Here is a 10481-nt window from a genome sequence, read left to right on the forward strand (position 1 = left end):
TGTACTGAGTCAGGTCATAAGAAGCAGTGGCAGGACCCAGGCAGACCATTCTGCCTCCAAAACCTGCGTTCTTGGTGCTATACGCCAGTCCTTTCCTTGCCCCAGGAAGCCTCTAACATATGAACATATGTTAGGAAAAGGGAGGATTATACCAACCATAAGGAACAAAGTGAGTGAATAATGACTGGGGCTGCACAGATTTCACTACGAATGCATGGGACAGAGTGAAAGTGAAATACAAGAGAAAAATAAGGAAAGAAGGAAGAAAGATAAAGGAGGGAGGGGGCTTTCAAGAAACAATCGCTTGCTGACAGGGTGGCAAAGCACAAGGTGAAGCAGTCAGCCTAGCTTTCAGGCCCTCTCTCCTGCCTCAGAGCCTAGGCACAGAAGAGCTGAACATGAGAGTGAATGCCTAGCCCAACTAGGCCAACAAGGGTAGAGGAAACAGTCAAGGCGCTGACTGGCATTTCAGTCTTCCCACTAAGCACTAGCTCTTCTGCTCATACTTGCCCAGAGATGGAAGGTTCCTTCTGCCTTACTTCAGACCTCTGCAGTAAAACTGCCACAGAGAAACATGCAGTCAAGCCAAGATAACTGAACACCCTGTGCTGTTGATTGTGTTGTTTGTGCAGAGTGTGTATATTCATATGGAGTCACTTGAGGTTCTATGGCCATAGCCAGGAAAATGCAAACCCAATCACAAAGAGATTCCACTGTCCACCCTAGGGTGGCAATTAAAAACAAATAAACAAAAAGAATCAGCCTCAGGTGTTGGTTAAAATGTAGGTGAACTGGAACCACTGTGCCCTTCTGGTTGGATAGATTTCAAATTGTTTGGCTACTACAGGAAACAATATGGTGGTACCTCAAAAACTGAACACAGAAACCACGGACTCTACAAATGTATATTCATCACAGTGTTGTTTGTAATAGCCAAAAACTGATCCAAGCATTCATCAAAGAATTAATGAACAAACAGCATGTGATAGATATAAGAGATGGAAAGTTATTCAGCTTAAAAAGGAGGAAATTCTGGCATGTGCTACAATAAGGATGAACCTTGGAGACAATATAGAAGATGAATTAAGTTCATTATGAAACACTGCATGATTCCTTCTCTATCAGGTTCTCAATCAAATTCATAGAGACAAAGTGCGATGGTGTTTGACAGAGCCTGGGCTACAGGGAAAAAAGGAGAGTTACTATGTAATATTACTGATTTTCTGTTTTACAAGATTTAAAAAAAGACAGGCTATGGTGGTGCACACCTTTAATCCCAACACTTGGGAGGCAGAGGCAGGTGGATCTCTGTGAGTTCGAGGCCACCCTGGTCTACAGAGCAAGTTCCAGGATAGCCAGAGCTACACAGGGAAACCTTGTCTTGAAAAATAAATAAAATAAAAATACCAGGAGTTAGCCGGGCGATGGTGGCGCACGCCTTTAATCCCAGCACTCGGGAGGCAGAGGCAGGTGGATCTCTGTGAGTTCGAGACCAGCCTGGTCTACAGAGCTAGTGCCAGGACAGGCTCCAAAGCCCCAGAGAAACCCTGTCTCGAAAAACCAAAAAAAAAAAAAAAAAAAAATACCAGGAGTGGATGGTAACAAAATAGCACAATAATGTGACTGTACTTAACACTACGGAACTTCATGCTTAAAAGTGAATAAAATGGGACATTTTGTGTTAAGAATATTCTTTTTTTTTTGTTTGTTTGTTTGTTTTTTATTAAGAAGAATATTCTTTACAATAAAGATATCTCTGTTCCCCCAGTCAGCAACAGAAACCAATACTAAGCTAACGTTTCCTCATGCCACTACAGAACACAATGACACTTCAACTTCTTTTTATAACCACACACAAAAACAAAGTCCGCATCACATAAAGCCCTGACTATGTGCTGTTATCCCTTTTTCACAAGGAATTAACTACGTTCACAAATGATTGTACTGAGTCAGGTCATAAGAAGCAGTGGCAGGACCCAGGCAGACCATTCTGCCTCCAAAACCTGCGTTCTTGGTGCTATACGCCAGTCCTTTCTTTGCCCCACACTGATCTCTTGTGAACAGGTTTTCTGCTTTAGATTTAAAAGTCGGCCCTGCCTTCTGAAGCAGGCAAAAAAAAAAAAAAGTTATTCGATTAAGCTCATCACTATATACCCATCACACGAAGCCCAGGGCCAGACATAAAACAAGGAGGCATGCTTCCATTCAATCACTGACCATATGTCAGAAGAGGGGAGAAAAAAAGCACTTATTATTAAAATTTCAGTGTTTGTCCACTGTTTCTAGAGCCACCAAATATCCGGAGCAAAAGAATGCCTGCTAGTATTCTATACAGGCAGAGGACTGGGAATAGTCTCATTGTGTATTGGAGAGGCAAGCCCATCTGTTTCTTGCTTAAGAAAGATCCCTGCCTTCATCCTTTACCCATCTGCTGCTCTGCACTCACGTTTTGCCTCAAGCTGGAATTTCACAATTAAGGAAGTGTTCGGTGCTGTGCAGAAAACAGGCGCCTCTTAGTTGTTCTCAGAAAGGTAGCAGGGGGCCCCTTGACTGTACTCTGCCTACTATGAGACACGGGGTGGGGGTAGGGTAGGACGGTGAGTGAAGTGTAACACATTTTCTAGACATCCCCAAACAAAGCCGGGTGTTGGCATCATCTGGGGAACACAGGCTGTCGATGATCAGGGTAGAGGGAATGTCCTCCAAATAGCCCAGAGGCCCAGCTCCCTGTTTCATTTAGAGACACCAGGCTAAGTCTAGCCTCGGCCCCATCCAGAAGATGGGCGCTACATATTTTACCTTAGGATGCAGTGGGGACTGTGGAACCCTGACACAACTCGCTTTGATTAAATTTAAGGAATCCTTCCCAAGAGCCCCATGGATACAGCAACTCCTACACATACTCAGGAAAATATAAATTTATTTCTTCAGTGTCCGTGAAAGCTTCCTGTCTCAGAAAATGCACTGCTACTCCACAAAGTCTGAGAAACTAAATTAATTTCATAAAGATAACAAAACAAAGCAGAATCCCAACCATATGGCTCCTTCAACTGACAATAGTGTTATCCCAAAAGTACATACTTTCTCCGTGGGGATACTTGGTTATTTAAAAATGTATTTTAATAATTCATGAGTGCCATCTTATTGTCTTCACTCTACCACCCGAGCTTCCTTCTTTGTTTTGAAAAATTATCTCTTTTCATTATATAAAGAAAGTAAAAATGTATTTTCATCAATGCTCTCTTGTGCTTAGCCACACACTTTCTGTTGGAGATATTTTTAAATTATGCCACAGTTTATTAAACTGTTTATCCTATATATTCTGCCAAAGTAAACTAGCAATCCCAGTTCAAGCCCATTAGACCTCTTTATTGCACTTTTACGTGAATCATTCACAAACACGAACGAGTTTCCAGTCCCAGACTCCTTATCAGCATCCACTACTCGGGGAAAATGCAGAATAAAAATTGTGCCCTGATTATATTACTTCAGTGTACAGCATACACAGACAAGGAGACACTTTGATATTATCTCTGTCTGGAATTAGCAATCGCTTTGATCTAGAGATGAATAAATACAGGCATAGAATCCTATATTCACACACCGGTATCCGATTTCGGGCAAGTTACCATCTCTAGTCGGTCCATGATCCTTTGAACGAGGATGCAACTTTAGGGTAAGACCTAGCTGGTTCTGAGGTTACCCTGCAAGCAGCTGCACGGAGCAACGAGAGAAAAACACACTGGTTCCTTAGTGGTAAATAATGCCTGCCCCTCACTCGCGAAATCTGAGCTTTTGTTGGAAAAAAAAAAAATCTATATACAAAAGGACCCAAACTCCCCAAAGCCAAAGCACAGCCATAATGTTACAAAGAAATATATGAATGTGCTTAACGTCTTTCACTACTTACACCCCAAAGCAAGGGACTGCCACGCTCGGATGCCCAGACTGCAGCTTCACAGCCCAGCTGACTGCAACTCAATCCTGCCTGGCAGCCGGGCTAGCTAAGCAAACCACTTCTTACATTCAGCGTGTTTTCCCAAACACTGAGGGTGGTTCCCCACACCCTAAACAAAATGTTTCACAAATCTGACCATCCTTCTTGGGAAAATAAATAAATGAATAAAACTAAAAGCCCCATCTGAGCCACTTTCCCAAAAGCCTGAAACAATGTCCCTCGATTCCAGAAGAAATCTTCCCTAAAGCCCACAGGCACGGTCATTTTATCTCTATTCAAACGGAGCTACATGATAAAAAAAAAAGTGTCCTTTACCTTGCTTGGCTCCCGAGGCTTGGTTAGAGAGCAAGCTTCTTCTGGCGGTGAGTTCTGGTGGTGGTGGTGGTGAGTTTGGCCCGCCCAGCCCAGCCCAGCCCAGCCCAGCCCCCGCACAGCCCAGCCTCGCCGTAGTAGGAGTTGCCCACCGAGCGGCGTCGAGTGTCTGTCTGTGTAGCAGCCACCGCAGCCCAGGCGTGAGTCCCCACCCAGCTTTGTCTTCAATCATAATTTCTACAGGAAGCAGTGCATCTCCCACTTCCTCCTCTCTTAGTATCGGGTAGCAAGCCAGCTTTCTTGTTTGTCTCTCACTCCACTTCAGGGCTTCTTCTAAGTGACTTTGCCTATGACTGAGGGTAATTTGGCTCTAATCCCCTGAACTCCTTTGTTCCAGCGCCCCTCCACCCCCACCTTCCTACTCGCTGTCTTCTCTCCCTGACTCATCCCCCGAGCTTCATCTCCCAGCAGCATCCACAGACTGCCTCAGTGGGTCTCCTTCTCAACACCTAAGCTGCTTTCTCGTTCTGAATCGCAGCTGCTGTTTTTATTGAGTCAGTGGCCCCATCAGCTCTGGTCCTGAGATCCGGCTGCAACCTCCACAGCTCCTTCTGATTTATGGCCTATCCGCATTCCGAGGTAGCTTGCAGCTTCTTGCTGCCGAATTTTTCCTTTGTGGCCAACCTTCCCGAAGCTTCATTTCCCCAAGGTCTCCCTACCACTGAGATTTTATTTAACCCATATGCTTAGAAAATAATGACTCCACAGGACTTCTGGGACATGGAAACGAAGCCAAGTCGTCCTGCAATGCTGAGGTAGACTTCTCAGTGAAAACAGGCAAAAATTAAAAAAAAAAAAAGATGAATGAAGGGAGTGGGTGATCCCCAGTGGCCTGGATTCCCAGCCTAGAAACAGATCCCCCCTTCCATCACCCATGCACTTATCGGTAGGGCTGAGAGGGTCTTCATGGCCTCTCGTCCCCTTCATGATTGGTGTCATGGATAAAGGTAGAGCTTCTAGGCAGTCTGTCCATCAGAGTTAGAATCTAAGCTATCATCCCTGTCTGTGAACTTAGACAAATTACTTTTATATGTGCCTCAGTTTTTCCACTTGCAAAAAAACAAGTTGATCATAACATATTTCACAGTGAAAAATCTAAGAACTAAGTAAGACCAGACAGACACGTGATGCATCATCTCATAGTTCTAGGAACAGGAAATACTCAGTACATATGAGTGCATATTATATATAGGAGCTTGAAACTCGGATGTGACAAGTGACTTGAACAGCCAAACCAGGACCAGTGTTTGTTCCGCTGGCTCCCCCACAGTTCTGTTCACAGCTGACCCTGATGCTCATGGTAACAATACAGTCAAGGCTTGAGTCATTCTTGATTAAGGAAACTAGTTTAAACACCCACAGGGAGGTGGGGTGCGAGGGATGGGGTGGAAAAGTGAGTCCTTGTACCAAGAAGGAGGTGGTGCTTTACCAACTGGGTGTGGTAGACAAGAGAATCACTTTGAGCCTAAGGCTCCCGTGGGTTACATGGTGAGACCCTGTCTCAAATGTAAATTAATAAATAAATGAATCCTCCCTCAGAAGCAAGGTCTAGAAAGCTACCCTTCTCAAGCTTTAGAAGTAATCTTCAACCGTATTTTTAAGGTCCTGTCCTACCTTCATCCCCCAGCAAGGAAACTGACAGGAACATTAGAAATCTAGGATTGATGCAGGCTCATCAAGTGAGACTTCCCAGTGCACCTTGGGGACCACAACATGTCACCAGGGCAGGTGCAGAATTTAATCTCTGTGACATGTTTTAAGACAGTCCCAGCTTCCATTTGGTTTTGATTTCAAAGTTCCATAAAGTTTCTTGGAAACCTTTTTATTGTAAGGGATCCTGATGCAAGTCAAGCTAACATCTGAAATTACAAAGCAAGTTGTTGAGGTTTGTTTGTTTGTTTCCATATTAAAACCGAGAAATCACCTCTGAAGTAACAACAAATAGGAGTGTTGTAATTTCTGTCTGTCAATCTGTGGTCAATCTATCTATCATCTATCTATCTATCATCCATGAGAAAGGGGTTGGTACTTTTGTTTAAGCTTTTATAAGAAAAATCTCTTTTGATTAACAAATCACTAGGAATTAGGTCTGCTGCCTTCTAATTCATCCGTCCATCTCTGCTCATAAAGGCCACGATAGGTTGAGCTGCCCAGCTCAAGGAGCAGGCAACCAAACTCCTCAAACTAAAGCACTAGCTGTTAAGATTGTTTCAGCTAGCTGTAGCAGCTTCTTTTTTCGGGAGACAGAAGTCCATGGTGTGTGTAGTAGCTCAGCCAGGGGAAGATATTAATCCATTTTAGAACTCAAACACAAGCATAGGAAACCCTGACACCGGGTCTACAAAGTATCTATTTCAGAGGAACGTGGTAGCATTTTACCTCATGTGGAATGTGTATGCCATCAATTGTCAGATGCAAGCTGCCTTACATACATTTGATGACATGTATAGGGCTAATAGGGACACAAAGGACATCGTTTTAGCCTGATGTCTGTACTGCATTTTTGAGCATTCTGGCTAAAAGATTCTTTGGAATTCTAGACATAACTTTTACCAGAAGCTTATTCCTCTTTCTATTCTCGCCATTTCTTTTTAGTGAGGCACATCAACCAACTGTATACACAGTACTAGGATGACCTCAGACCCCTTTTTCTTTGCTATTTCAAAGTAAATCAGATATTCCTTTCTTTTCCCCTACCGCCACCTTCTGTCCTCCCTCCTTTGGGTTTCCTATGCAACTGCAATGTTCCCTTCTACCTCCAGCCATTCTTCTAAGTCACCCTCACCAGAGTTACAGCTTCAAAGTGAAGAGTTGACCTGCCCTGTTGTCATCCCTCCCTTCCTGCCCTTCCCATGGCTTATGAGACACAGGCCCAAGCCCCTCTGCACAGTACACAGTGGCGCTCCCCACAGGATATCACCAGTCCACACGCCAGCCTTATTGCCTCTTTCAATCCCATGTCTACCTTCCCAGTGGGTGAAGGGTAGAGCCTGCTTCCCACCCTCCACCTCTGTACCTCGGCACCTACCATTCCGATCTCTACAGACACCCTCATCCTTCTCCCCATGATAGCATTCTGGAAAGCCCTGTTTATCATTCAAGACAAGCTTTCGTAGAAGTCTTCTTTGATAGCTTATTTTTGTTATCAGCTTGACTGGGTTTGAAATCACCTGGGAAAAATCTGTGGATGTGTCTGTGAAGGCATTTCCAGGGGTGCCTAACTGAGAGTAGAAGGTAAACCCAGAATGTGGGGCGCACCATTCCCTGGGATGGGAGCCCAGACTGAATTAAAAGGGAAAAGAAGGAAGGCAAGCTGAGATCCAACTCTCATGTCTTCCTGCTTCCTATAACCAGATGCTGCATACTTCCTCCACCATCCTGTCCCAACCATGACAGATGTGAACCATCCCTCTGAATGTGAACCACCGTAGACCCTTCCTTCTTTAAGTTGCTTTTGTCAAGTATTTTATCACAGCAGTGAGAAAAGAAAAAAATTCCCAGCCATGTAAGCAGAGCCAGTTCTTTCCTCTGCCAGGGCATCCTGCCATGTGGCTTCATCCTTGATTGTTTTTTTTTAAACTTTTTTTTAATATTTATTTATTATGTATACAATATTCTGTCTATGTGTCTGCCTGTAGGCCAGAAGAGGACATCAGATCTCATTTCAGATGGTTGTGAGCCACCATGTGGTTGCTGGGAATTGAACTCAGGACCTTTGGAAGAGCAGGCAATGCTCTTAACCACTGAGCCATCTCTCCAGCCCCATCCTTGGTTGTTTTAATGCTGATCTGCTGTATACCTGTCTCAGCCCTCTGCTGTGGGCCCCTTGTGTTTTCTTAACTAATGTAGCAGGTAGTTCAACAGTTGTGGCAGAAATTCCCAAGCTTTTGTATTTCTTTGGGTACCTTGGAAGGGGGTCAGGAAGAAAGCTTGAAATGAGAACTTGGTACAGACCCCACCCCCAGCAAAACTGCAGGAAACCATGTTAGTGCACACCAAATTCTGAACATTTGTTGTGGCCACATACCTGACAAAAGCAATGTAAGGTATGAGAAATTTATTTTGCCTTATGGTTAGATATAGTCCATCTTCATGGGGGAAACATGGTGGCTGACGTGGCTGGTTGCGTGGAGGCAGGAGCTTGCCGAGCAGCTTGCTCACATTTTGGTGGGTTGCCATAATCCAACTACTTCCCATCAGCTGGGAACAAAACCTTCAACACATCAGACTTTGAGGAAACTCTTGAGACACCAGTCATAATGAGTTTATTCCGACTAGCCAATGTCTCCACAATGCCCAGTGCACTGTAGACATTAAATTGTTGCTAAGTTGATGAAGAACCCCAGAAATAAGAGAGACAAGTTATCATACTAAGGGAATGATAAAGTCTAGTGTTGGTAAGACTCATAGCTCCTAGGCTATGATGGCTCAGTGGGTAACGTATTTTCCACATAAGAATAACCACCTTGAGTTTAGTCTTTGGAACCTACATAAAGGTAGAGGAAGAGAACCAACTCCCAAAAGTTGTCCTCTGATGCCCACACAAGCACTAGGGCTGGTGCACACTCACGTGTACCCCTTCCCCACAAACACACACCACTATTGCTACTTTTAATAGTAATAAAAAGTATCAAGAGGTAAAGGGTTGCTGGTGAGGACTTCTGTGTCTCTGGTGTGCAGCAATGAATCTGTGGCCATGGCGTCAAGTCATGCCTTCTGATACTAGATTCTCTCCCTCATCCAAAAGAAACTGCTTTATACCCTGAGGGTTTGGTTTCTCCCACTTGGTACCTGGCAAGTGGTTCATCTACACTGTGTCTTTGGGGACTGAGAGAGAAGAAACTTATCCTTACAAGGATAGATGTCGCCATATTTGGATTCATCAGCTGGACTCACTCCCCGCTGCTAATGAAGACACGCTTTCGTACGACGAGCTGGTCTCTCCCTTGCATCCGTCACTGCATGTCAGTAAGCTTCCGCATCTCATCTGTCCTGCGAAGGACAAGAAATTCCCCTGGCATATTTCTAGAAGGACAAGAAGAATTTGTCTCCTAAGGATCCATTTTAAAATAAGATCTCCAAAAAGATAACTCCAAAATGACAGCCATACAAACAAAACACAATTTAATGTGTTCTTATTTTAAGAGGGAGAAATGTAAATAGTTACTCCTAAACTTCATCACCTTCTTCCACCTGAGACAAAATAATGCAATTTTCAAATGAAAGTAGAAGAAACTGAGGAGGGAAAACAGGCAACACATAACAGCTAATAACAACGGCTCAGAGACAAAACTGAGTTCATCAATAGTATGATTTCACTCTTTTTTGCTTTTGTTTTGTTTTGTTTTCTGTTTTTCAAGACAGGGTTTCTCTGTAGCTTTGGTTCCTGTCCTGGAACTAGCTCTTGTAGACCAGGCTGGCCTTGAACTCACAGAGCTCCATCTGCCTCCACCTCCCAAATTCTGGGATTAAAGGCGTGTGCCACAACCTTCGAGCTAATTTCACTCTTTAGGTGGAAAAGAAGAAAACAAATTCAGTTTAAAAGGAATTGAAATATTGTTGGAATTAGTCACTTAGTAGCACTTACTTTTTTTTAAAATTGGGTTTAATTATATGCTCAAACATGCAAATACTTATTAGGAACTTACTAAGAAACAAAATAGAATATGTCACTTGTTTCACGAAGTTTATATGATCAAAGGGAATCAACAAAGAAAATCGTTAACAGATAAATATCTATCGTGTAACATTAAACCCTGTGGAGGAAAATGAAGTACTAAAGGGGGGCAGAGTGGCAGGAACGCATGCTCTACTTTAAGTGATATGGTCTTCAAAGGGTGCTGACTGTGCTGGGTTTTTTTTCTTTGATCTTTCTCTTCCCCTGATCTTTCTAATCCATTTTCTGGTTTTCTGTGCTCTGTTCTCTGCCTACAGAGTTTTTAAGATGGGTCTTCCATCATGACTATTCTTACCATTTCTGGTCACACTTGCATTGAACTTACCTGTGTGACTCATGAGTGTAAGCCACAAAATGTACTGGAGTTCCCATGGTGGCCTCTCAGGTCAACCAGTCACAAGGGCTGGCTGTCATGTTCTGAGGACATCCACACAGCCCTATGGCGAGGAAAGGCTCTCAGATCCCCTGTTAAGA

The 10481-nt window shown here is 43.7% G+C and overlaps 1 protein-coding gene across 2 annotated transcripts in view; it reads right to left on the reverse strand.

The window, feature by feature from the left end:
* Gng2 (G protein subunit gamma 2) overlaps window positions 1-4350 on the reverse strand; it is a 100926-nt gene extending 96576 nt beyond the window's left edge. The window contains exon 1 of one of the 2 annotated variants that reach the window (XM_005367604.3): window positions 4274-4350. The gene's annotated coding sequence lies outside the window, so the exon portion shown is untranslated. The remainder of the gene's footprint in view (window positions 1-4273) is intronic. The other variant, XM_026789546.1, reaches the window with a different exon arrangement.
* Window positions 4351-10481: the final 6131 nt, after the last annotated feature.

This window comes from Microtus ochrogaster, unplaced genomic scaffold (assembly GCF_000317375.1).
Source record: "Microtus ochrogaster isolate Prairie Vole_2 unplaced genomic scaffold, MicOch1.0 UNK21, whole genome shotgun sequence".
Taxonomy (NCBI): Eukaryota; Metazoa; Chordata; class Mammalia; order Rodentia; family Cricetidae; genus Microtus; species Microtus ochrogaster.